Source organism: Eubalaena glacialis, chromosome 14, assembly GCF_028564815.1.
Source record: "Eubalaena glacialis isolate mEubGla1 chromosome 14, mEubGla1.1.hap2.+ XY, whole genome shotgun sequence".
Classification (NCBI taxonomy): domain Eukaryota; kingdom Metazoa; phylum Chordata; class Mammalia; order Artiodactyla; family Balaenidae; genus Eubalaena; species Eubalaena glacialis.
This window is the reverse complement of record NC_083729.1, coordinates 59,261,824-59,268,984: the sequence shown is the minus strand read 5'-3', so window position 1 is coordinate 59,268,984 and position 7,161 is coordinate 59,261,824.

The window sequence follows — 7,161 nt, the reverse complement described above, 5'->3', positions numbered from 1 at the left end:
CATTGAAATAGCACCTGTATAAAAGAATAAACTTTGAGACTCATTACTTGACAAAATGCCAAGAAGTTCACCTTAAAGCGTTATATCAGATGTTTTAAAAGACAAACAGTATTTTTTCAACATTTCTACCTCAGTCTGCTTCCTTAAGTACTGACTTTTGGAGAAAACAGGAAAGGAAAGATCATAACAATTATTGATGGCTAAAATTCCCTTAATTAAAAAAAAATTCCCTTAATTAATTGAAAACTGTAGTGTTGATTAAATAGCTTAATCATAGTGTACACTTTAGTGTAATAATTGAAAGGGTTTTTGTTTTTTCCTTTTTGCTGGATGCAGCAGACATCAATTTTGGCTAGCTTAAGGAAAATAAAAAAGACCCTGTGGCACTTCAGTCAAAGGTCTGGGGATTTGCTCTCTAGACAGCCACAGTGCAATTGCCCCAGCTCCGACTCCTCCCTTCTGTTCTTATCCAGGACAAATTCTCTGGAAGGAACACCTGATGGGCCTGTGGGGTCTGGGCTCACCCTGCATCAGTGGCTGAGGTCAGAGAGGTAGGATCCTGGAGCTGGGACGTGGTCCCCAGAGCCACTCTTGGGCATGTTCTCAGAGACAGCAGATCATCACCAGCGGGCAGCCTCTACTAAGGAAACTTCAGATGTTCTTTAAAATGAACTGAGAATGGCTGTCATTGGCGAGATGGTGTGTTGAGTGAAGACGTGGGAATTTCATTAACTTTGTCATTCTGATTGTGTCGATAGCTCTGTTTTGTTAAAACAAAACAACTTAGGTGACTGTGATTTTTACCATTTAGAGGGACTATAGGTAGGGTGCCAGTTTGGAAAAAAAAGTTTGGGGGAACAAACATGTATCCTTGATTAGGAAAATTTTACCTAAATATCCAGACTGCTACTTCCAGACATTTGTTTATTTCACAGACCAGTAAACCTGCTAAGTCATAAAAGTGTCATCTCTTTATCAGGTGGCATGGTTAATATTTAGGCATAGGTGATTTGTGCCATCTTGAGATGGCAACCATTAATCAGAAATAACAAGTGCTATATCTAAGAAGGAAACAATAGGCAGATTGATCTGTGGCTATAATTAGACACACCAAGCAACGTGATTTTATCTCCTGTCAGTTAGCACTTAGATAGCACTGTCCAGAGAATGTAAATCCCTCCAGCATGTAATCAAGGGTGCTGGAAACACAGTTTGCTTCATCTCAGTTTTGGAAGAACAAATTTCTCTTTCAAAAAAGAAGGGATGAATTCCAATTATATGCTTTCATTAAGCTACCATTAACACAATTAGGGAATATTCTGGACTTCTCACGTAAGCACTGGGATGGGGTAGGGGTTGTTTGGAGTCTTAATTAGCTCACATTCTTCAACCTGCATTTTCTTAGCCAGTGGTCAGTACCAGTAGGTGAAAACCCCCCTGGCTTTTCACCTTGCCCTGTTATAATACACAGAATAACAATGATCATGGGTGGGTGCTTGCTGACCTAATGATGCTGACACAGTGGGGGAGTCCAAGCACCAAGACATCTAGGAGAACCCGGGCACTCAGTATTTATGACAGATGTTAAACACCATGGAATGTCAAGAGATTTCCAGGAGGAGGGGTGAAGATTCCTTCCAGAATAGAGGATGAGGATGCAGCACTGAGTGGGTTCATCCCGTTGTACCTTACGATGCTCCTTCCCCAGCTTCCCCGAACTCCTCACCCAGGAGTTATATTGACAAGTGCTTGGAATCTGGAAGGAACTGGGGAAATTTAGCTTACATTTTTTTTTCTAAAATCTATCAGATTTTCTAAAATCTATCAGATTTGGCATGGGGTATGCCTTGAATCCATAAAATCTCTTACATTTCTACTAGCTAAATTGTTTTTGTTTGAATTTATGTTTTGGCAAAACCCCAGGAGCCATGGGCATAGGGGGATTCGTCCTGGTCACTAAAATAGTTTTCATTGACAGAAATGTTATTGACAGCAGCAGAAATAATGCATGTGTCTGAGGGCTTTATCTTGAGACTGTACTGCTTATCCCTTTCACTGCCAGCCTCGATTGGGATCCTCAGCAATGATTTTTTTGGCCACAAGTGGTACTTGAATATATTTTTGTTATAAATATAATAATATATTCTGGGAATACATTAGTACATGGGCTGAATTTGACAGTCCACCCTTACTCCCCTCCCCTTCCCACATCCATTCCCATTCTCACAGGTAAGTACTATTAACAGTAACCTGTATCCTGCTTTTTTTCTATTCAAATGTAAATAAATATACACAGGTACTTCTTTGCATAAATGCAGTCATACTGGCCTCATTATTCAATGACTTTTTTTTTTTACAAACAGCATTTCTTGGAGAGCTCTTCATATTTGTACATAAGTCAAACACATTCTTCTTAATGGCTGCATAATACTCCACAATATGGCAGCTTCATAATTTATTCAACTATTTCCCTATTGATAGATGGAAATTTAGGTTCTTTCCTTTTCTTTTTCTTATTAGAGACAAAGCTGCAATGGACTTTTTGGAATATTCATCTTTATACTTGGACACAAATTTTTTTTGTAGTACTGTTTCCTCAAATAGGAACCTGAGTCAAAGGGCTTGCTGTTTCCTCAAATAAGAACCTGAGTCAAGGGGCTTGCACTTTAAATATTTGTAACTATGGCGAAATTGTCTTCCAGAAAGGCTTGACCATTGAACACTTCCTTGTTATCACTGAAAGTTGTCAATATTTGAGATTAAAACTTGGCAGTCAAGAACTCTTTCATGTTAATTTGTACCCATGTACAGTGAGGCTGCACGCATTTTCACATACACACTGGCAAACTGCTTATCTTCTATGAATCACCTGTTCATGTCTCTTGTCCATTTTTCTTTTTTTTTTCGTAATTTTTTTTTTTTTTAATAAATGTATTTATTTTTATGTATTTATTTTTGGCTACATTGGGTCTTCGTTGCGGTGCGCGTCTTCTCATTGCAGTGGCTTCTACTGCTGTGGAGCACGGGCTCCAGGCACACGGGCTCAGTAGTCGTGGCTCGCAGGCTCCAGAGTGCAGGTTCAGCAGTTGTGGCACACGGGCCCAGCCACTCTGCGGCATGAGGGATCTTCCCGGACCAAGGCTCGAACCCGTGTCCCCTGCATTGGCAGGCAGATTCCCAACCACTGTGCCACCAGGGAAGCCCCATTTTTCTTTTACATTGTTCATAGGAGATTTTTATGTGTATACATTGCATATACTGCAAATATTTTCCCTCAGTCTGTTGCTCTATTAAAACAAAATTTCTTTATTTTTGAGTGACGTGTCGTGTTTTTTCTTTATAGATTCTGAAGCATGGGTTTTGCTTAGAAGGGCTTTCCTTAACATTAGGTTAGGGAACTATTTTACATTTCCTTCCAATATTTTATTTCCCCCCATGTTTTTTCTTTAATCCAACTGAATTTTATTTTTCAGAATCTGAGGCAAGAGTATAATTTCATTATTTTTCAACTTGGCCCAATTGGTTTAAAATTGCACGTTTATCATAAGTTAAATTCCTATATACACATGGGTCTGTTTCTAGAATCTCTACGCTGTTTCATTCATCTGTTTGTCTCTTCCTGCATTAATAACAATTTTTTAAAAGCACGTATACCTCTATTGTTTTGATATAGACATTTTGACTAGGTGGTTGAGTCTTCTCATTGTTCTTGTTCAAAAATTATTGATTTGTGTAGTATATTTTTCTTCAGAATGAACTTTAAAATTGCAAACTTGTAAAAACTTTAAGTTGTAAAACTCTATAAAAAATACATTCAAAATTTTACTTGAGATTTCATTGAATTTACTGATTAGAGAGATTTATATATTTTTCCACTTCATTGAGGTCTGATAAATAAAAATTGTATGTAAGGTATACAACGTGATGTTTTGACATAATATATATTGTGAAATGATTACCACATCAAATTAAGGTATCTTTCAACATTGCGTTTTTAATCTAGAAACATAGTGTGCATTTCCATCTATGTCAGTCTCTCATGTCCTATAACGTTTTAATATCCAATTCTATAGGTCTTACACATTTGTGTTAGGTTTATTACTAGGCATTTTTGATTTTGTTGCTCTTTTGAATAAGATACTCATTCATTACATTTTCTAACTTGTTCCTGCAGATGTATAGGGAAGCTGTTAATTTTTGGTGATCTTGTATCTAGCCAATTTAAAAAATATCCTTGTTAGTTTTAATAATTTTTCAGTTCATGTGTTTCCTAAGTAGCCAAACATGTTGCAGATAGTAACAGGTTTTGTTGGGGGTTTTTTTCCTATCCAATATGGAAAACTCTTATTTCTCTTCATTTCTATTACCTGGGGAGGAAGACTCAGAAGACCATGAAACTGTAAAGGTGGTCGTGGAGACCCTTGTCTTGTTTCAGACTTCTTCTCTGGGAACACTTCTAATGTTTCCCTACGAACGGCAATGTTTGCTGTAAACTTCAAATAAATACTTTCATCAAGTTGAAAGCAGTTTAATTCTACTCCTAGCTTACCAAGCGTTTTCTTCTTGTTAGTTTGTTTTTTGAAGAACAATGTTGAATTATCCAGTACCATTTTTGGCTTTTCAGGAGATCATGATAAGCCGCTCCTTCTTTAACCTGTTAATGTGATGAATCACATTAATAGATTTACTGACACTGAACTACCCTTATACGCTCAGCATAAATCCTGGTGCGTCATGATATCTTAATGCACTGTTGGAGAAAAGTGAGTAATTATTTAGGATATTTATGTCTATGTTCAAACTGAGATAAGTCTAAGTTTTTCAGTGCTGTCTTTGGCTGATTTGAAGAATTGGAGAGTTTTCCATGTTTTTCTACACTCTGTAATAGTTCTTATAACAGGAGGACTGTATGTTGAATAAAGGTTTAATAGACTTCACTTGTAATCCCCAGCATTTAGTACCACAGTAGGGGCAGATCTTTGAATACTTTCCATTTCCTCTATAGCTATTGATCTTTTCAGATTTTTAAATCTATTTTAAAGAAAATGTTGATTAAATTATATTTTTATAGAAAGTCATACATTTATCTAGATTTACAAACTTACTGACAAGAAGTTGTACATATTATCTTACAAAAATTTTACAACATTTGTATGTATAGTTCTAACCCTTTTTGTTTCTAATGTCTTCTTTTGCCACGTGTCTATTTTATCGATCATTTCAAAGAATCTATTTTTGTGTATTACTGATCAAGTCTATTGCTTTTTTGAATCTTTTATTTCAAGTTTTCACTTTACTAATTCTGTCCTATTTTCCTTGGGTTTATTTTGATGCTTTTGTCTTGCTTCTTGAGAAGACTACTTAGTTCATTTATTTGTATTCTTTTTTCCTAATATATACATTTAAGGCTATATATAACTGTAGGGGCCAAAGACTGAAGCAGGGAGCCCAAGCTGATAGCAGTGGAAGTTCAGAGATAGAGTCAGATTCTGGATATATTCTGAAAGTAGAACCATCAAGATTCTGCTGAGTGTGGGAGAAAATGGAAGGTCAAGAATAATATCAAGTTGTTTAGCCTGATCAGGAGAGGAAGGTTTGGGGGGTAGCGAGGAGGGCAGTTAGAATTTAGTACTGAACACGTAAAGTTTGAGATGTCTATCATACATTCAAGCGGAGATGTTGAGTAGACAATTGGGTATGGAAGTCTGGAATTTAGGGAAGAGGTCAGGTCTTGAGATACAAATTTAGGAGTTATCCGTACATAGAAAAAACAAAACAAAACAGAAGATTGCATGAAATCACCAAGCAAATGAATGTAAATAGGAAAATGAAGACCAAGGACTCTGCTGCAGGGTACTCAGCATTAAGAGCTCATGGAAAAACTAAATACCCAGCAATGGACACTGGGAGTAAGGCAGAAAAATCTCAAGATACTCTAATTTCCTAGAAGTCAAATCAAGGAAGTGTCTCAAGGAGGTAGGAGTGACTTATTGTTTCAAATGTTGCAGAAAGTTCAAGAAGAATGAGGGCTGAGAACTGATCATAGGATTTAGAAGAGTGATCATTGATGCTCTTGACCAAAGCAGTTGCAATGGAGAGGTGATAAGGAAAGCTTGAGTTTCAAAGGAGTAGAGGCATTGGTGACAACAAGTATAGACAACACTCTTGGGGAATTTTGCTGTTAAGGGGAGAAGAGAAATGGAGTAGTAAAGCTGTAGGGAAAAGTGAAGTCAGAGGAAGATTTTCATTTGTTTTCAGGATGGAAGAAATATTCTTTATATGGCGATGGGAATGGTTCAGTATATAGGCAAAAACTGATGAGATGAGAGCAAAAGGCAGGAATTACCAGTGTGATGTCCACAAACATGAAAGAGGTGACTGAATATGAGGGATTGGCTTTAAATAGGAACACAGACAATTCAACTGTAATATCAGGACAGACAACAGAGAATGTGGGAATAGCTGGGAGATAGGTAGATACAGGTGAGAGTCCACAAGTTCTCATCTAATGGCTTCAATTATCTCCATGAAGTAGGAAGTCAAATCTAATCTCAGTACTTAGGCTTGTATCCATTCTGTAGCAACTGACAATGTTCGCTACTTTCTCTTTTAATAGTCCCTCAACTTTTAGCTTCTGCAACACAGCAAGTTCCTGACATCTCTCTTCTCCAATTCCTTTGAAGTCTTATCTTCCTACTCCTTAAATGCTGACACACAAGATCTTGTCTCCAACTCTCTTTTCCCTATTTATCACTCACCCTTTCAGTGATTGTAGACATTACTAGTGTTCACTCTATCTGGTTCTCATCTTTTCTGTGCACCCAAACTGTACTTTCCAGGCCCCTTTCAGTGGGCAAGGCCATGTGACTACTTGTGGCCAATGGGCTGTGAGCATGAGTGACACTTCTAGCATGAAGCATTTAATTAACAGGGTACAACCCTCCACTTTCTTTGTTCCCCTTGCAGTCATGATTGATAAGTTTTCATGTTCCGGTGGTGCAACTACAAGATGACAGAGGTTCTGAAAGCCTGGAATGATGAGTTGCCACGTGAAAGACACTGGCCTGGAGAGTCACCCAACACAAAAAATCTTGGCTTATGAAAACTTTCCTTGTGTTCAGGCACTGTGATTTGGGGGTTATCCCACCATAACCAGCCTAG